This window comes from Camellia sinensis, chromosome 3, assembly GCF_055761805.1.
Source record: "Camellia sinensis isolate YWXY chromosome 3, ASM5576180v1, whole genome shotgun sequence".
In the NCBI taxonomy this organism is placed as follows: Eukaryota; Viridiplantae; Streptophyta; class Magnoliopsida; order Ericales; family Theaceae; genus Camellia; species Camellia sinensis.
This window is the reverse complement of record NC_138963.1, coordinates 209,502,010-209,524,242: the sequence shown is the minus strand read 5'-3', so window position 1 is coordinate 209,524,242 and position 22,233 is coordinate 209,502,010.

Genomic DNA, 22,233 nt, shown 5'->3' with positions numbered 1-22,233 from the left:
TATGCCCAAATCCTTTTATTCACTGCGTTATCTATATCTTACATTGGTATCAAAGCCTTAAATGAATATTTTCGTGCTTATTTTTTGTGCATTAAGATATGTATATAATTATATATATATGATATATGCATGGAAAATTAATATTTTTTCAAACTTCCTCCGATCAACTTGAAATTTACATATGTTGTAGTACATTTCATGTAAAACATATCTGCAAAGTTTCATGAAAATTCAATGGTTAGATTTCAAGAAAAATAGAAACCCATTTTATATTCCCGAAACTTTACACGCATGATGGTTTTACATGCTTTAATTACAGTTTACAAATCTTACATATTTAAAATCCTTGTTTTAAGACCTTCGAAATCATATATTATTTGTTAGATTTGGACTTACGGTTGATGAGAAAAATCAAATCCTAATTTAGGTTCATTTTGGCTTTTTGGTGGCTTAAGAAAGAAGATAAAATGCATAGTTTCTGCATTTCCACTCTCATTAGAGAGAGAGAGAGTATGATACACCCCATTATTTGTGTTTGTTAAATGCCATTTTTGAGTCCACCATTGCTTTTATTTTAGAAAATGGAGTCCGGTAGTACCAAAATTGAACCAGAAAATACCACGGAAGGCGGCGCGTGAGTTGCACGCACCAGATGATGTCGTCAGCGGCGGCCACACACTACCACGCGCCAAGCGCTCTTCCCATGCATGCGCATCGTTTTCCGCTCTCGCTTGGCTGGCTTGGCGGCTGGATGTTGAGGCACTGTTTGTTTTTTTTTTTTTTTTTTTAAAGTCTAGAATTGCTTTAAATGGTCATAAGTAATTCATTATACCTTTGTTTTAAACGTAGTTGGTACTGTTAAACTCAGAATTATATTTTTATCTACTGTAAAAGTTTCAAAATTTTATGAAAATAAAAAATATTTTTCCTGAAATAATAATTCATTGTTTCTACTTTAAAATGCTTCTGGTGTTGCATGACTAAGCTTCTGGGGCTGAAATTTTTACTGTAGACTATTGTAATGTTTACTATTTACTGGTATGATTGTTGTATTTTACCAGATTCTGAAATATTTATTTCTGATTTTATGTATATTTATTAATTATTTAAAATTTCAAAAAATACCAGAAAAATAAAGAAAAATTTTAGAAGTGATATACTTTTTGTTATGGCATAATCTAAATATTAAACACAGCATATTGTTATTTTTTGCTTAGAGTTTCTAATATGTTATGATTAGAATAGCATGATTAATTATTATTTTTATTTAAATTCCATTATTAAATGTAACATAGCATGAGTTGATTGTAAATCTACATTAAGATGTTATTGTATAGAATTAGAATATTTTATCATACTTTAGACATGCCATATTCAGTGGGAGGTTGTTCAGTTAAGAGAAATCTTTGTAGATTTACTCCTGAAAACTAATATTTTGTGCATAAATTTAATTAAATTTTGGATAATTGTCACCTGTGGCGCAAGAAATGATTACGAGCATAGCGAATTTTCAATCTTGCGACTTGTGTAATATTATCACTATTTAATTTAGATTTTGTGGCAAAATTATATTATGCTAATCAAATTAATCTCAATGCACATTTTTTCCTCTAAATTGACTTAGCTTATGGAAGTTAATTTGGTTGACTTAGACTTAGTAGAGATGTTCAAATGTGAATAATGTAATCCTATTCTATAGATAAGCAAAAAGTTTTGGAGATTTTAGGTCAGACCTTAATTGAGCCAAAGTAAGGAAACATGACTCAAAGTCGCCGTGATTTTGCTGCCTTGTTTGGCGCAATAAAAATTGATGTGTGTGCCGTGGTTAGCGGCATGCTAAGTAGTTTTGATTGGCGAGTTTGGAGTTGTGAAATGAGTAAGCCCTCAATAGATCTAGATATGATCTTGACTATTGAGCTACACGGATTGACTTTTGTAATTTGACTTGTAACAATGTTGTATCATTGGATGAAGCAACATTCAAGAGTCACGTCATCCAAGAAATGCGAACTTAAATGAGTTAGTCATTAAGTGTAAGATGAGTAGCCAGTATAAGCAATGTTTTGCTCTTTACCCAACTGATGGAAGTGGATGGAGCAAAATTTCACGCACTGTAATAGTGCACGTTGAAGAATCACTTGAAGTTAAAAGATTAGCGTTAAGAAGCTACAAAATCTATTAACACTAAGTGAAAAGATTAGCACCTAGTGGCTGCAAAATCTATTAGTATTGCAAACTTGTCTGAGTTTGGACACTTACTGTTTCCACACTTGAGTGTGAGACATGAGGAGGTGCTTCTTTGTATGATTCCTCAGTTAGGCTAACGCTTTTGAAAAATGTTTACCACTAAGTGCCAAAGTTGTAGCATAGTAATGAAAAGGTCAAGGCTGACAAGGTTGTTATGACTCTAAGATTTTGACGCATCACTCGTGAGAGCATTGTGTTGAATTAGACTCTTTAGCCTAATTCACACTTAAGTTACTTCAGGAGCTATCATAGATTGATAGCTTATTCTCTTCTTCTTGTGGATAGTAGAATTAATTGTAACTAACTATGAAGCGAGAAATAGAGAAGAGGAGTATCGTCATGTTTCAACTAGATGCAGTAAAGTATATGGAGAATAAAATTGACTTGAAGATGCAGGGGATTAGCACTTACTAGTTAAATTTGCGACTTAGGCACACTTGATATCTCCATGACATCCTTTTATGATCTAGTGAACATGAATTAGTCGTAAGTCATTACTTAGTTGGGCCCAAACCTTTACACTTGTCTGTAAGAACTCACACATTAGGATGATTGGAATTAGTTTATGACATTGGTTATGAAACCAGTGGCTTATTATACTTAATCACATTAATGAGAAGATGACATGGATGGTTTCAATAGGCGCTCTCAAGTCCACTCGCTTGTGACATCCTGCTCTCATGTGAATATATAACTCTGTTCGCAATGGTACTGCACAAGTAAGTAGGAAAGATGCAAAAGGGCATTTGTATTGGCGCATTTGGTCCACTATGATTTTTTGTGACTTGATATGTGTAAGGATATGATAGCTAGCCCCAATCTCGACACATTTATAGATTATGATACGCACCTTAGTCAGGACTATTTGATCTCCCATAAGTCAAAAGTTTTGAGATGATTTTTGCCATTGCACATATGAGGTCAAGATCAATTAGATAAGAGCTTTTATGCTTCTAGTTTTGACCAAGGTGGTGAGTATGTATTGGAGTTGTTTTTTAGAAAGCTCTGTGAAGAGAAATGGATGCTTAGAAAATTAATTTTTCCTAGTACTCAGCAACACAATGGTGTAGTAGATATAAGGAATTAAGTATTGTTTATGTTAGGTGAATGATGACGTAATATGTTTCCCAATTGGGAATTGCACTTTAGTTTGTTGCCTATGTCCCTAACCTAGTGCCCACCATATCAGGTTTTACACTTTATTTGAGTAATGGGTTAGTGGAGAGCCATCTATGGGCGATCCGTAACCATCAAGCAGCTTATCTTTATTTTACTTCTCATAAGGTTGCGAAGTTAAGACCTAGAGTTCTATGGCACATTATTTTACGTTGTCTTGTAAACGCTTAGGGTCATGTACTGCATTATTGTATGCAGTCATGTAAACCCTCCGAGTCAAGTGCCTATAGATAAGCAGCCTTGTGGGGGTGTAACTAAGTCACATAAAATTTTCTTAGTAAAGGTGACGTGAATAGAGTTTTGGAACTCTATAAGATAGAGAATCCTAAGTATAGCACTTTATGTAGCATACTCCAAAGAATCCTTCGATCCAAGAAGCCAACTCCAACTCCATATCTGGTTCCTATTTCTAATAAAACAAATTTTATTTCTTTTTTTGAAAATTATTTTCAGGTCATTAGGGAATATAAAAGAAAAATAGTTGTTTTTCCATTTAAGTTGTGTATGAGTTCAAGAGATTTTTGCAAAAGGTTGTATAGGACTTGTGGGTAGTAATAACCAAACTAATTACTATTATGTTGTAAGTGTGAAGATAAAAGTATAGTAAAACACTTTTAACAGAACAAGATCATGTACAACCTTCAAATCCCTTAAAATGTTTAAGAAAAAGCTAAAATCATCCAACTCTGAAGCACCATCTAAAATGAATGCGAACTGTATTATTCTCATTATGCTACATCATCACCATTTAAGTTGTTTTGATGTATACTTCTAAAAATTTCATCCACTTCTCTTTATACTGTTACTGTATCATCAAAATCATCATAAAAATTCCACATTCTTCCAATAAGAGCACGCTCAAAAATATTCACACCTTAAAAACAAAAACAATATATATATATTTACCGTTTTCATCTTGCAAGGTTAAAGTTGACTACTCTGCATAAAAGACGAGATCATAAATTTTTCTTATTTCCAACTAAAATCTCTAATACATAATTTGCATTATTGCAACTCAAAATTCCTAAACTAAACATGATAATTTAACTTCTTCTTTTTTTTTTCCCCTTAAACTAAAACTAAACTTCTGTTGGATTGAATACTGGACCTGTGAAAATAACCAACCCCGAAACCTTTTCCTTGATCATAAACAAGAAAGGATGATTCGCAACAAAGTTAAACTTTTCCGGCTCATACAGTGAACATCTTACTAACATGCTGACAGTAATGGCTGCAGCCTCCGTACCTACCTCGTCTATCTCAACACAAGCTTTATGAAAAATGGTTAAAACAACTGTTTTCAATTTAACATTCAATGATACTCCCATGTCCTCCATGGCCTTGCAAACCTCAAAACCGAACGAGAATTTGAATTTCAGGATCCAAAACTTGTCGAGCTCTGCTTTCCACAAGTTTATGAGGCTCTGATCCAATAACCTAGAATCGGAATTTGGTTTTTCAAAAGATTTGAAGTCTGTCTATCTTGTTTGGGAGCAAGAAGAACATAGAGAATCGGGGGGTGCCGTCATTGGTGTTGTCGTAATCAGAGTCATCGGTATCGATGTCATCGATTTTGGTGTTGTCGAGTGATTTGAAATGTCAAAAATGGTATGGGATTTTGAGGAGTTGAAATTGTTGAATGATCTAAATAGATTGTCTTTTTGACTAGACATGAATGTGATTGAAATTTTATCTCCGTTGAGAAGATAAAAGTCTCGGTTTTGAGTGAGATTTGCGTCGAATTTTTTAGACCATGTTCCTTTGAAGTAGAGTCTGTTTACCAGAATAAGTTGTGTCATTGGATCTAAGGAATCAGGTTCCAGAATGTTTGTGATAAGCCCTCTCGATGCTTTCTCAACCCATGTGTTTACTTTTTCTATCACTTCCTCAACCTGTAATTTATAATATTATGTATGTATTTAGAAATTGTGTAATTTATGATATTATGTATGTGTTTAGAAACTCTCGAAATCAAATTAAGGATTCAATGCTGTAATCTTTTAACTATTTTTCAAGACACTTTGTCCCTTTTTTTTTTTTTCTTTCTTTCTTTCTTCCTTCTACTAATGCAATATAAAATCTAAATTTATTATATGTTATTGTAGAGAATATATTTTGATACGAGTGGGCTCGCAAAAGGGTCCAGCCCATAACTCAGAACCCAGCCCACAGACTAGATACTAAAGCTTAGTAACCTTGAGAAACCAATGATGGACTAGGACCAATAGCATTTAGACACCTGTCGCGCAGGGAGTCAACCATACTGGAAGACAAAGATCCTGCAAAGTTATTGCACTCACACATCAGCCATTAATGAGGCTCTTTTAGCATTAAATACGACAACCCCTTCACGCCGAAGAAAACAGACTCACCATGAACGACGCAAGCTAGACTATAGACTTTTGGCAAACAAGACAGTCTGGAATGGACAAGGAAAATGATAACCAAAGGATATAAGGAAGCTTCCGATATACGTTAAAGGTTAACTTCTTTATCCCTCTCCTCTCTCTACACAATCTATCTACTTTATCCTAACTCAATCGTCAGTGTGTTCGCCGGGGAATCATCTCCCTCCTTGGACCTTTTTGCAGGCACGCTCCGTGTACTTCAAGGCCAGTTGACCCGTTAGAAGCGTGGATCAGCCTGACCCATCCTTCATCGAAACTATTGTATCATCAGTTGGCGCCGTCTGTGGGAATCTCCAACTCTGGTCGACAGTTGTGTTCATTATCACTAGAGGGAAGCCCGTCTTCACCCGTCTCCTACATCAAGGTGGATGGTAACGACCAGGTCCATGGCTTCCTAACACAATGCTGGTAACCTTGAAGCTAAGTCCTCTAACCCGAATAACCCATCTCCGTATTTCGCAGAACTTACAAGCAGCATCAATTGTCTAACCGAACAAAACCAAGCCCTGATTAACACTTTACTCCAGCGTGATTTACCCATTCCTCCTCCACTACCACCAATAATTCCCCGCAACCTGGAACAAGCCCATAATCACCACCAATTCCCTCCACATGTGTCCCAAGGAATATATCCACCCTTCGCCCCGTGGCCTCAACCGTCGAACCTTGACGGTCTACACCCCCCTCCATTAGGCTCGCAGCTTCGCCAAGATATACCGCCGCCTTTCTATAACCACCCCACACTGTCGCCCATGAAGGAGAGGCTAGCAGTGTTCAATCCCTGATTCCTATTTGTGGGGATCATGCCCCCGTGTGGGACGAAGAACTGCGAGCCATGAAACTATAGCTACAGAGGGTCATGCAGAATATGTAGCACAAAACTTCCTCTACCGTCAACTCTTCTTTTACCACTTTCGTTAGGGATAAAGCTCTCCCCCCCCCCCCCAAGTTCAAAATGCCATCGATCAACACCTTTGATGGTACCACCGATCCTGTCAACCATGTAGAAGCATACCAGACGCTCATGATCCTCCATGCCTTCCCAGATGAAATAATGTGTTGCGTATTCTTCGTCACGTTGAAGGGGTCGGCGCCCCTCTGGTTCAGTCAGCTTCCCCCAGACTAGGTCACTTTATTCCGCCAGCTTAGCGAATCTTTCTTGAGTCATTTCATTGGCGCTCAACAACAACGACATCCAACAACCCAACTGCTAAACATCCGGCAGACAGAAGGGGAGTCGCTACGCAGCTATGTCACTCGCTTCAATACCAAAACCTTACAAGTGGAGGAAAACGATGACAAGGTCATTTTCGTAGGCTTCATGGATGGCTGGCTTGCGCCCATCTGACTTCCTCTTCTCCCTTTCCAAATATCCCTCGACCGCCATGGTTGGCCTTCTCGCCAAAGCCTAAAAATACATGAATGTTGAAAACTCCCTGGCAGCCCGCCAAGACTCCACATCTAAAACCCCACCCTCCAACGACAAATAGGAATGGCAACGGGGCGGGTCGGGGATCGCACTCCTGTCCCTGATCCCCGATGGCCAAAACTTCCCCGTCCCTAGCCCCGATCCCCGACGGGGAACCTATCATGGTCCTCGTCCCCGCCCCCAACGGGAATTGGGTTTCTTCAACCCCGAAAATTCCCCGATTCAAATCTGTTTCAACATTTAACACCATCAACAACAACTTTCCATATCATCAGCAACATCCTCAAAAAATCATACACAAAGAGAGACACACACACACATACATACATACTTACATATATACATTCACACAGAGAGAGATACACACATACATTATACATACACACAGAGACACACACATACATGTATACACAAAGAGAGAGAGAGACGACGACGATGGATGAGATCAACACAGATCTGAGATCTCTGTGTGACCGTGATGACGGTGACTCAATGGACAGGAAGAGAGAGGGTAACGATAGAGGTGGAGCGAACGACGGAGTCGACGGAGGTGAAGTGGCAGTGCGAAGTGGACAGCGACTCCGGCGTCACGGACAGTGACGGTTGTGTTGAAGAGGCGGAGAGGAGAGGTGCGAGAGTGAGAGAGGGGAGATGAGAGGTGCGGGAGTAAGAGAGCGTAGAGGGAAGAGAGAAAGAGAGACAAAACAGAATATAAGGGTTATATTAAGGGGTATATATAGTAAGTTTAATTCGGGGGGCTAACGGGGACGGGGTTGGGGCCAGGGACAGGCCGGGACTGAGGGTGAAAAATATATCACTATTCCCGGCTCGAAAATTATCGGGAATTTATTTTTGAGTACCATCCCCGACCCGTTGGGGATATTTTTTAAGAAAAAACCGCTCTAATCGGGGTTAGGGGGTCAGGTCCCCGTCAGGTCGGTTTCAAATTGCCATCCCTAACGACAAAATAAAAGAGCCTGAGGCCAGGTCCTCACAATATACACACTGACCCTTGCCATATCCAGATCGACCAACACGCTCGGACCAACCGGCTCCAAATCGCCCACTTGGTCGGTTCGAACGATACACTCATCTCAATTCACCTATGGAACAAGTTCTGAACCAAATTCAACGAGACTATAACCTAAAATGGCCTCAACCCTCAAAATCTCCCTCCAATCGATGGGATCAATCCAAGTACTACCGTTTCCATCAAGACCACGGCCATAACACAGAAGAATGTGTCAACCTTAAAGACCAGGTCGAGGATTTGATCCGCCAAGGACGTCTCAACCGATTCATAACAGTCCGTCCCTAGCAAAGGCCTAGGACTGACCCCCTAAGGCATAACCGCTGACACACTCCCCCCGGCAGCCTACACAACATAAATGGAATGACAACCAACCCTAACACCAACCCTGAGCACAAGATGATCCTGCCCATCTGCTAGGTGAAATAAGGGTCATTACCGACGGACTCGCGTACAGCGAACTATCGCGGTCGACATAATGGGCTGAGCTCCGCAAAATTAGACAAGGCTCTGATAAGGAGGTGGCAACGGTGGACCGACCCTACAAGCAACCCAGGCAATGGTCTGAGTCGGTCACCTTTACAACAGCAGACTGCACTAGTGTTCGCTATCCACACGACGATCCCTTGGTCATCTCTACTCTCTTATCAAACTACAAAGTCCGGAGAGTTCTCGTCGACAATGGAAGCTCCTTGGACATCATCTTCCTCAATGTCTACCACCAACTCAAGGTCGGGAAGAGAAGTTGTTGCCTCTACAAACCCCATTGGTCATTTTTCATGCGATTAGGTGACATCCATAGGCTCCATCAACCTCCCCATCACCATCGGGGAATATCCATGACAGTCTATTAAACTACTCACTTTCCTCGTCGTCGATTGCCCAACCGCTTACAACATCATACTAGGTCGCACTGCCCTTAATTCTCTCCAAGCCATAACATCCACGTACCATTTGGCCATGAAGTTTCCCACTGATCAGGGAGTCAGCACAGTAAGGGGTGAACAAACGGTAGCCAGAGGGTGCTATGTCACCTCGCTGAAGAAAGTCAAGATGAGAGAGGCTATGATCATTAAAGGCCTTGATGTCAGAGATGAGGAAGAGTTAGTTAGAGGGGAACTAGTAGAGGAACTTGTTGAAGTGCCTATCTATCCTACCGATTCATAAAAAATGGCTAAGATAGGCAGTCAGCTGTCCTCTCAGGCCAAGGCTGACCTCACGACTTTCTTAGTTGATCACAACGATGTCTTCGCCTCGGCCCATTTAGACATGCCAAGCATCGACCTTTCTTTTATTACTCATCATCTTAGTATTGAGCCCTAATTTCGATCGTTCCATTAAAAACAACGCATTTTTCATCCAGAAGGCAATAGCTTCATCGCTATTATGGTGGACAAGCTGTTGAAGGCACAGTTCATCAGAAACGTGGACTACCCCAAATGGTTATCTAACGTGGTTTTGGTCCACAAAAACAACAGAAAATGGCGACTCTGTGTCGACTACTCCGACCTCAACTGAGCTTGCCCCAAAGATAGCTACCCCCTTCCTAGGATCAATCTATTGGTCGACGCAATGGCAGGACATCAGATGCTTAGCTTCATGGATGTTTTCTCCGGCCATAACTAGATCTTAATGCACGCAGCTGACCAGGAGCACATCTCTTTCATCACTGACAAAGGGACTTATAACTACTATGCCATGTCATTCGGTTTGAAGAATGCAGGAGCCATTTACCAACGGTTGGTTAATATCGTTTTCAAAAACCAGATAGGTCGGAACATGGAAGTCTACGTTGATCACATGTTTGTCAAAAGCAAACTCTCCTTCGATCACTTAGCAGACGTATGAGAGACTTTCCAGACCTTGCACAAGTATCAAATGAAGCTAAATCCAGAGAAGTGCGCCTTCAGTGTCAGGTCTGGTAAGTTTTTAGGATTCTTGGTTAGCCAAAGAGGCATTGAGGCTAACCCAGAAAAGATCAAGGCCCTAATAGAAATGCAGTCTTCCAGAATGGTCAAGGAGGTTCGGCTCACAGGCAGAGTTGCCATCCTCAACCGTTTCATTTCTCGAGCGACTGACAAATGCCTTCAATTCTTCAAAGTCCTCTGGCAGGCTTTCGAATGGAACACTAAGTCTGAGGAGGCTTTCTAACAACTGAAACAGTACATGGCTAACCCCCCTCTCCTCTTTCAAGCATTTCCATAAGAGACCCTCTTCCTCTACTTAGTTATGTCTAACACCGCAGTCAGTGTTGTCCTCGTTAGGGAAGACGACTCAGTACTGCGCCCAGTTTACTACATCAGCCGCACACTTAGGGGAGCCGAACAAAACTACCCTTTGTTAGAAAAAATGGCTCTAGCCCTGGTTATTGCCTCCAGATGCCTTCGACCTTATTTTTAGGCCCACTCCATAATGATCCTCACCGACCAGCCTTTGAAAAAGGTCATGCAGCAACCAGAATCATCAAACAGGCTCATGCAATGGCCCGTTTAAGTAAGCCAGTACGACATCTCTTACCGATCCCGAAAAGCCATCAAAGGCCAGGCTGTCACAGATTTTATCCTGGAGTTCACTAATCTTACCCCGCACGCATCCCCTCCACTAGCAAGCGTCACCACTGAGGTGGAAGACCCCCACTTCAGGACTCTTAGTGTCGACGGTTCATCCCACAAAGAGGGTAGCAGAGCCTGTTTAATCCTCACCACCCTAGAAGGAGAATACTTTAACTGTGCCCTTCGACTCCTATTGCGGCAAGTAACAACCAAGCCGAATATGAAACCCTCATAGCGGGTCTTTGACTGGCTAGAGACATCGGAGTCGACAATCTTCGAGTGTTCAGCGACTCTCGGTTTGTAATCAGACAGATAACGGGCGAGTTTGATGCAAAGGAAGAAGCCATGCGATCATACAAGGACATTGCTCTTCCTTTGACCCGCCTCTTTAATAGCTTTCATATTAGACATGTCCCCAGGTTAGAGAACTCCCAAGCAGATGAAATGACACAGTTAGCCTCAACAGATCAATTAAACCTCTGCCATGGCGTTCGGGTTAAGTACCTGACCCATCCAACAATTTCACCAAATGATCAAGTGATCCATCTACTCCAGAACAAACCTATCCCGTGGGCCCAAGACATTATCACATTCTTAGAATAGGGAACACTACCTGCAGACAAGTAAGAGGCCGCCAAGGTCGGGACTCAATCGTCAAATTATGTCATTTTCAGAGACATCTTGTATAAAAGAGGATTCGCACGACTATACCTCAAACGCCTTAATAATGATCAAGCCACCCACGTTATGAGAGAAATACATAAGGAGTCTGCGGCAACCACTCTGGGGGATGGTCTCTAGCACAAAAAATCCTTCGCATGGGATACTTTTGGCCCACACTCAATCCAGAGACCATCGAATTTGCACTCAAATGTGACAAATGCCAGCGTTTCGCCAACATCCCTCATGCCCCTCTAACAAAACTAATCATACTCAGCAGCCCTTACCCCTTCGCCAAGTGGGGCATTGACCTTGTAGGCCTCTTGCCGACCAGCCGCGGCCAAGTAGAGTTCGCTGTAGTCGCCATTGACTACTTTACTAAGTGGGTAAAAGTAGAACCCCTTGCCAAAATTACTGAGCGAAATACTACCAGGTTCATTTGACAGTCCATTGTATGCTGCTTCGAGACTCCTCACGCCATCGTCTCTGACAACGACAAACAGTTTGACAATGCCAAATTCAAAGCATTCTATGATGAACTCAACATTAAGACCTGTTTCTCTTCCCCAGGCCACCCTCAAGCTAATGGTCAGGTGGAGGTCACCAACCGCTTCCTGCTGAAAATCATCAAGACCAAGTTGGAGACCGCCAAGGGCCTCTAGGTAGAGGAGTTGCCAAACGTCCTCTGGACCTACTGGACAACCGTCAGAACTTCGACTGGGGAGACCCCGTTTCGCTTAACATACGGCCCCGAGGCAGTCGTTCCCGTGGAAGTTGGCCTACCAACGCCTAGGGTCATCTACTCGGATCCACAACTGAATGAAGACTTTCAGAGGGTCGATTTGGACCTCATTGAAGAGTTGCGAGACTCAGTCTTCGTTTAATTAGCCTTGTAGAAAGTAAGGCAGCACTACAATCGCAAAGTCTGACCTAGGGAGTTCACAGTCGGAGATCTGGTCTTATGAAAAACAATCCTTGCCACCAAAAACCCGACTGAAGGGAAGCTAGTGGCTAAATAAGAAGGACCTTACATTGTCAAATCCAGTCCGCGACTAGGCACCTACCGTCTACAAGACATGGAAGGCCAAGACCTCCCCAACCCATGGCATACTGAGCACTTGAAGTAGTATTTCCAATAACATGTAACTCTTTCCTGTTGTTTTGTTCCTTTTACTAGCAGATCCACCTATTTTTTGACATTTCAATGCAATGTATACATTGACAGTGGCACCACTGTGCATCAATGACAAACACATTTTGCTTTCTCCATTGTTTGTACTATCAGCCAGACTAAGTTAAGCAAAGTCTCAGCCAGATTGAGCCTAAAGAGCTCAGTTAGACTGAGCTAAACAAAGCCTTAGCCAAACTGAGCCTGATGAGCTCAGCCAAACTGAGCTAAGCAAAGCCTTAGCCAGATTGAGCTTGAAGGCCTCAGCCAAATTGAGCTAAACAAAGCCTCAGCCAGACTGAGCCTGACGAGCTCAACCAGACTGAGCTAAGTAAAACCTTAGCCAGATTGAGCTTGAAGAGCTCAGCCAGACTGAGTTAAGCAAAGCCTTAGCTAGAGCTCAGCCTGACTGAGCTAAACAAAGCCTCAGCCAGACTAAGCCTGACGAGCTCAGCTAGACTGAGTTAAGCAAAGCCTCAGCCAGACTAAGCTTGAAGAGCTCAGCTAGACTGAGCTAAATAAAGCCTCAGTCAAACTGAGCCTGAAGAGCTCAGCCAGACTGAGTTAAGCCAAGCCTCAGCCATACTGAGCACACTCCCAATGGAAAAACATACAGCAGTTTTTATATCTTAACTTTATTACTAACTGTAATAACAAGTTGTTTTGTCAACTTTTTGGCAAATTGGTACATAAGATAGTTACATGCTTCATTTAATTCACTTATAGGTCTCCCTAGACAAATTGTTGCAATTCCACAATATTCATAACCTTTCTTTATTTTATAACCAATTTCATTACCAAATTTTACATCCTAGCATACACAAATTCATTATAAACCAAGTAAGCCACTACGAGAGCCAACACCAAACAAATTTCAAGATCCTCACAAATTCTTTATACCAATTTGTAAACACAAGTTCTTTACAAATTTCAACCATTCTTTAGAAGGAGCTCTTTCTCTTAAAAAAAAAAAAAAAAACAAAAAAAAAAAAACAAAAACAAAAACAAAAACAAACACAACTACAATCAAAACACAAAACGAACAACACTTAGGCCTAAACTCCTCATTCCTTGCCCTCGCTGGATACCAAATCTTTTTCTTCGACGCCCTCATCCAGCGGGGTCTGGGCAATGTCCCTCTCTCCTGGCCTCACCCTGTTGAAATCCATGCCTAGGAAGAACTCCTCCCCTCTATACTTAAAGTTTCTCCAACCACTATCTCAATACATGCTCATCTCGTGCTTATAATAATCCGATTGCTGAAACCGTTAAATTATCTCTTTTTTGGTTTGCCCTTCCACCAGCTTAGCAGCGGCCCCGTTTGATGGTCCAGCACCACCATCCCCCTCTCTGGCCAAGCTCCTCGCCACCGCTGCGTCCACAGCTATTTGGAACTCAGAGGATAACTTAAATTATTCCACTGTCGCAGTACACAGATCTGGATAGACAACCTTCTTAGATGCCATCATTCTAGCCGACTCTACTGTCTTGGCCTTTTCTTCTTCCAAGGCCCTCTCCAACTCAGCGACGCGTGCATCTACCTCCTTCTTATCTTTCACTGTCGAGTTACGTAGCTCTTTATTGTTCACAAGGGCCTCCTCCAATCTCTCCTTGGCAGTAGTACAGGCTTGCTGAGCCTCGCTAGTCCTCTTCTGCTCGCTCACTAGCTCAAGCTCTAGTGATATCACCCTGTGGTGCACGACTTCCAGCTCAGACTTGGCGACTGACGGTTCGGATGTAACCTCACCCTGGCTCATCCTCGTGCGCTCAGTCAAGTAACTCTGCATTACTGCCAACACCTTCATCTTTTTTACCCTCTGAGCGTAGGCCAGACCTTTTGCACAAGCGTTTCGCGCCGTTTTTCTCCAGCCAGCCATCTCCCCCCTTAAGTTTTGCACTTGAGCATGTACCTCTTCCAACTGGGCCTTCGGCGGCTCCACTTCTACCTTCGCCCCCACTGCCTTGCCTAGAAGGGCAGCAGCTTGGGTCACTACTTCTATCTACACTGAGCAGAATCCTCTCAGGACATCTACCTCTGTAAATTGCGCCACACTCCGCACGACCGCGTCCTCACAGCCCCCAAAAGACGGTCTGAGGCCAATCTCGCTTCACTCCCATCACTTTCTAGGCAGCCAACCACTGTGCGAACATGATGCATAGCGATACTCAATGCGGCGCCCCTCTTTACTTTGCTCACCTGCCCTACTCTCACCTCCTAACTTGGGGGCACTTCTTTGAAGGGCATGTCCTTGGGAGGCAGGTCTGTCGACCGATCGCCCTGTGGCAACCTTTTTTTCTCATCCACTTTGCTCCTCACTTGGCCAATCGAGAGCCCGGTCAAACTTCCCTCCCCCCCACCAACCCTAGTCTCTTCTTTCCCTACTTTGGAGGCCTCTCCGCCGCTCCCTTCTTCATTTTCTTCACCAAGGGTCCTTCTTCTCTGCCCTTTGCGATCATTTTCCTCATCTTCTTCTTCAATACTAGCTCTAACTTCTTTTCGCTTCTCTTCTTCAGCGAGTCCACTGGCACTTGCAACGACATGAAATTGGTTAAGTCCCTCTTGCCCAAGGGCTTCGGTCGTGGTTGGACCGGACTCTTCGCGACCAACTTAGGTGCTGGGCCTAATTGCTGCTCCTTGTATTTTTCGGCCATCGCGAAATCACGTTTGTCTTTCACCTCTTACGCCTTCATTTTTATCTTCACCTCTTCTGGAGCTGGGTCTTCTTTGGTTGGCTAAGGCCCCAGGTTCAGGGCAAATAAAGCTGAAGGTTAGACAAGGTCGTCCCACTTCAGTCCCTCTTTTTTCCTCAACTCCTTCACCTGTTTCACCATCCTCTCGGCCGCCGCCCCCCAACTTCGGCTCCAGCGACTTGGTGGGAACCTTCCAACTCGTGCGCACCCCCTCCCGCCATTCGCTGACGCGTAAAACCATCTCGGCCTCCATCCCTTCATCGAAGAGGGCAACTCCGCCACCAGCTCTCTTCCCGCCACCGCCTACAGGGTCACCCAGGTCTCCTGCTACCCTGAGGCTTTGTAGCATGAAAAAAATTCATCCACCATCATCGCTTCCCCCTCAGTCGCCCGTGGCCACGCGATCGTGCATGCGAATATTATTTTCCACGCATTCGGCATTAATTGCCCTCGGGCCACCTCTAAGCGATTTAGCACATCTACCACTAACTACGGGAGGGGCAACCTCACGCCCCCATGTGACACCTCTTCACACAAAGTAAACTCCATCAGCGGTACGTCTGACACCCTATTCTTCGCTGTTGGCACTCTCAACTCCACCTCCACCGAAATTTGATATCTGCTATGAATCTCCTCTAGATCTTCTGCCGTTAACATGGATTTGTCTGCCTTCATATGCCAGTGGTCGAGTTCCACTTAGCTAATGGGTTGGACGGGTGCCATCATCGTCGCTAGCACGGGTCCCACTGGCCGCTCCACACCCCTTCCTGCCCTATATTGCTCCGCCAACTCCACTGCATCATCTTCTCCTAACGACTTTAATCCCATAGATGCCGCTTTGTCTTGGGCCATCTCTGTTACGATTTTGACAATCGTTTCGGTCGTGGGAGCTAGGAAATCTATGATCTGAAAGAGGGGAAAGTCCACTGCGACGTAGGAACTCAAGTCTGGAATCTGAAGGCCCAGGGTTTGCCTATTTTCGAAGGAACGTAATTAAAATTTGCCAGTTTGAAAATTTCACAAATGTGGAACTAATGGAAATTTGCTTTGTTCTTTTTCGATATCTGCATTGATTAGGGAAAAAAAGAGGACAGTGTTTTAGTCCATACTATAATGGTTACTCTTGAAGAGATTAACTAGGCAGATTAAAGCTATTTTGTGCACATTATGGCACAAGATAACTTACACGAAGTAACTAAATTTCTTTAGATCTAATAATGCTTGTGTGTTCATTCAGATTTCCCCATCTTTTGAAAGGTTGTAATTGATTGATGTATCAGGCAGCATTGATGTCATTATACCAAACCTCCCATCAACTTGGAATATCAACAGCATATATGAGGTAATCCTAGTATTTTCTGCTTCATCTTGTAAAGTAGCTGTGTGGAATTTGATTAAAGGTGCAAAGCATTTTATTTAACAGCTTAGACTCTGCTAAGATTGTTTTGCCTTTCTCAGGTAAATAAATTCTCGCTTGTTATGGAAGGCATACCTGAAAAAGTGGATTGTTCGTGATTACACCTCAATGAATCATTCCTATGCAGAAATGTTTTTAGTAACATTCCATTAAGGAGAGAGATAAAGCTAGCAATTTACCTTCTCTACCATTTTAGGGACACAAAAGTTAGAAATCAAACCTTCCATTCTTACATCAAGGGTAGAGGAAACTTTGATGAGCTTCAAAGTGGAAGATTCCACCTGCTTTTAGTAACACATAAATATCATGTGCAACAAAAAGTATGCTGCTGTTATATCTTTGTGCCTTCGTTGATAATCTTCAATATTCTTAAATAAAAACAACCCAACTCTAGCCAAACCCTTCCCCTGCCCAACTGCCCCCAAAAACTTCAAACACAAGTGAATAGTAACAATTCTATCTTATTAATTTGTTCATTGAGTTAAAATGTTTTATATGCTTTCTCAGTTTCAAGGTCAAGAAGTTATTTCAAACAGTTCAACCATGTTTGCTGAGGCATTTACCCTGCCTTGAGATCTTTTTATTGCTGGGAAGGATGTGTATTCACATCCAACTATGCTTCCTGCAGACCTGCTGAAAGAATCCATGGAACATTATGCCAGTAGAAACTATCCAGAATGTGTTCCAAATAAGAGATATAAAATTGATCAGGCATTTGGTAGGGACTTGAGTTCTGGATTAATTGGTGTTGGATATGAATTATGTAGCCACAAAAATTGTTGCTCCATTAGTACTTGTACAAAATCTTATCAGGAGCGGAAATGTTTGAATTTAAGTTCTCCCCATCATATTCCATGTCTTGTTACTAGTAGAAGCATTGATAATTAGTGTCTGGTTAGTTCAGGATTCATGTGCTGTTCAAAAGCTAATGTAAAGGCCAGTCCTGGTTGCAAACTAAGTGCAAAGAAAGTATTGTTGGAGTTCATGCCTGAAAGTTTTTACAAGTATGAGGTGTGTCATGTTTTTTCTCCTTTTAATTTCTCCTGATTTTACTGTAGAGATGAGGAAATTATCTTCTGTCGCTTAACAAACTAAAACAAGGATGTTTCATTTTGATCTATGTTGCAGTTGTTGAGAATCGGTGTGTATTACATCATAAAGCACAATGACGAAGATATGCTACATAGTGTTAAGGGCGTTAATGATGTCAGCTGTGGTAAAGTCGTTATCACTTCTAGAACACATCTTTGGAGCCTTTCATTCTCTTTAGATGAGATTCTCCCAAATAACGAACTAGCATAACTTTCTAGATTTGTTGATTCATTTGTCAGCAATACTGTGGAGCTCTTTGAATGTCCTCATCAAAACGATCTTCCACTCCTGAGATTGAATAATTAGTTTCTTGAAATTCGTCTAGATATCTGTGTTCACCTCTCTACTGATGTTGCAAGGTGTTTGAATGAAGATCTTAAGGTATTGGATGAAGTTCTGGTTATGTCATCTGTCTTACTCAAAGAGCTTGCTAACATTTCTTGGTGCAATGGGACCATGATCACTGGATCAGTGCAATCTTAGGGAACTTCTAATCTTGAATTCGAATTGCCAGAGGGCAATTTAATATCTTTCCATGGGCATGTGTTGGCTGTTCATAACTGTGGCTGCAGTCCTTTTGCCGCAAATCTAACCCATAAAAGTCCCCCTGATATTCATTGGGCAAAATTCTTTCAAGTGACAAACAGTGTTTGTATCCATGTTTTGGTGGACCGTTACATTGTAACATTCCCTCTTTATGCCTTATCTGTCATCTTGTATTTCGATTTACGTTGTCTTATTTCATTGTTTTAATCGATTAGGTGAGGGTTTTTGGTACCCTAAGTGTCATGACCCGAACCCGCCCCTATGGGTTAAGGACATAACCGGCCAGTAATCAAGGGATTACCTATGGCCTCAAACCACACCAAACATAACTCATCAGAGAAAAAAGGACCAAACGGAAGCAAACTTACAAATTGTCCATAGAGCTGTGCTTACATGGCACATCATAACAATCCATATATATACATGTCAATAACTCACACCAAAGGGATAACAACACAAAGTTTTGTACATATAGGATCATTAAGTCTAAGTCGGTCAAACCCAAAGTTTATACACAAAAGTAATTCAATGTTTCGCCAATACAATAAAACCATATCAAAAGAGCAAAAGAGGCGAAGACAAGTCTCGTGCGTGAGACGTTTGGGCTGACTCTCCAAAACCTTGACTGTCTCTCACATATTTTACCGAGGCTGGGTTTGGACGTCCCTTGGCTCACCTACATAGACATGAATGAGCGTGAGCGAAAGCCCAGTGAATAATATCAAATAAGGAAGATACATGGACAATCTTTGAGACAGTTACATCAGATGGCCTTGGGCCCAATTCATGTCTCTATTTAATGTATCAATCGACTAAACTTCTAGACGTATCAAACGGCCTCGGGCCCAATTAACTCATACCCGACGGCCTTTGGCCCATCCATTCATGTCTAACGGCCTTTTGGCCCAATCGTTCGTATCCGACGGCCTTTGGCCCAATCGTTCAGATTCGACGGCCTTCGGCCCAATCGTTTATACCAAACTATCATTCATGTCAGGCGGCCTTTGGCCCAATCATTCATATGTGAGACTATCATTCGTGTCAAACTATCATTCATTCATGTCATACGGCCTCTGGCCCCTTCATTCGTGTCATACAGCCTCCGGCCAATTCATTCATGTCATACGGCCTCTGGCCCATTCATTCGTGTCATGCGGCCTCTGGGTCATTCATTCATGTCATACGACCTCTGCCCCATTCATTCATGTCATACGGCCTCTGGCCCATTCATTCATGTCATACAAATATTTGTCCCCCAATTCAATGTAACAAACTTATAAGACTTATATAGAAATAAGCAATTGGACAAATAACATACTTCAGATATCTTTATTAAGATATTACTCATAGTGTTCTGCTGGTAGATTCACCCTTGAGCTCGACCCTACACATTACATAACACAGATGGGTCACAAACGATTTAATCCGTTCTTAATTCATACATCTCTCTTAAGCTTCCTTCTTATCCTTTTAATTCATTCATAATGCTCAATGCATGCCTAAGAGTACTTAAAAGTGAAAGAGAACGGAAAATGAAACATAGAACACTTTTACAAAATTTCTGAAACAGGGGTCCCCGCTCGAGCGTGGGTTCCTCCGTTCGAGCGGACCCTCATGGTCTGCAAAAGTACTGGTTACCTCATATTTATGCTCGAGCGTGAACTCGGACGCTCGAGCTGAAGGTCACTCTACATAGCTCCCCACTCGAGCGTGCATGTCCTCGCTCGAGCAGACATCAATGTTTGCAAAAATTCTGGGAGCTCGTATTTCACGCTCGAGAGGCGCTTTCCCTGCTCGAGCGGACATGCCGAATTCTAGATTTTTGCAGAATTCCCTTTGAGCTTCAATCATGCATTCAAGTTGATATTTCTTGCATTTTACAGCCCATATTTCTCATAGATATATACTAACATGATACAAACACCAAATTACAACATTATGAAGCTCAAATCCCATGAATCAAATACATGCATGCCCCAAATCATACCAAATTTATTCCCAACACAACAAATTCATATATTCAACACCCACGCTTCTATGAATTGCACTTGCATGTAGAACACAACTTCTATTCTCAACTTAGATGATGAAGAGATGGTTAAAACTATGAGCTTCAACTAAAATCTCACATGGATTATACATTTTATGCTCAAGCATGCAAATTCATAGCAATTTCTCACATGCATGTGTATATTGACTTCCAATTCATGAAAACCAACTCAATTTCATCATAATCAATTCAATTTATGTTCTTGATCATCATTCAACTTTGAATTCACAAAGTTACAACTAAAATCCATGAATTTACTCGCCTAGAGGCTCAAATCTTCCAAACTATGGTTAATTCTTGAGTTATACTCCAAAATCTTCAAGCTTCTTGAGCAATTCATCAACTTGAGCTCCCTCTCTCTCTAGCCAACCCTCACACTCTCTCTTTAGAGTGATTTTCAGCTTTGAGCTCAAAGCAAATGCATATAAGTGTACTAGCGGTAACCCATGCGATGCACGGAAAAATAAACTATATACATTTTGTGTGATATATAAATTATTCTAATCTTGAATTATATTTTAATAACAGCAAGCCATGATGTTAGGCTATCTTGGTTGATGTTAACAATAATTAATTTACAAAATTTCACAATAAAAATTTGATATACATAAAAAATTGTTAATTATAAAGATTGTTAGGATAATAGTATTACAATCACTTGCTAATATAAATAATTTGTATCAGACTATAGTGTCATGCAAAAAAAAAAAAAAAAAACAAAAAACAAAACAAAAACAAAAACAAAGCATTAAAAGAAATAAATTGTATAAGTTATCATAAATTTACTTATTTTAAATCAATGATTTATATTATTATTGTGGGACCAAATTATGAATAAATCTCAACTTTTAATTATAATTTGTAAGTAATCATTCTCCATAACTTGAATAATACTTGTATAGTTTCTACAACATTTAAAAAAAAAAATCAAGATAAGAATTTCGTAGGATTATAAAAATTATATAAGAAAATAGTTTAATCCATTTTATTTATAAAAAAAAACGATGACAAATTATTTGAATTGTATTTGAAGAAATATAACAAATGATAGCTTTAATCATTATATACCAAAAAAAAAAATTATATAGGTTACTCAACAACAAAATGGTCGAATATAACTAAAGTCATGGACATTGAATTAAATCATATGGGCTCTAAATTGATAATATAATCTCAACAAAGCAAATTTGATAAGAAATTAGTTCTAAACTTTATTATTAAAAAAATAGAAATTTCAAAGAGAAAATTTAGAGATGGGATTGAAAAAATACTATAACAAATGACAATCTTATAAAAAAAATAAAAAGAAAGAAAAAGAAAAAACACATAGCAATGATCTAATGTAAACTATTTTTAAAAATTAAAAGAAAGAATATCAAATTATTACCTTTGATAAATATAGTGTCGGAAAATAATTTTGTGAGATTTTTGTATTGCCTTCTCCCATACAGCTTTCATTATTTAATTATTAATACTCTTCTTATTCATAGCTAACCATTCTTTTTTTATATATATCTTTATCACTTGGTAGATAATAACAAATAATAAAAATTATGAGAAGTAGGTTAAGAAGAGATAAGAAGTTATAGATAAGAGTATTTCACAAGATAAAAAATTCAAAATAAAAAAAATAATATGTGATAAAAGGAGAAAAAAAATATAAGTAAACCAAAATAAAGATTTAGATAGATATGTTTTTGATAGATATGGATTAACAAATCATATATTTATCTAAATTTTATTATTTTAAATTTTTTTTTTTGTAAA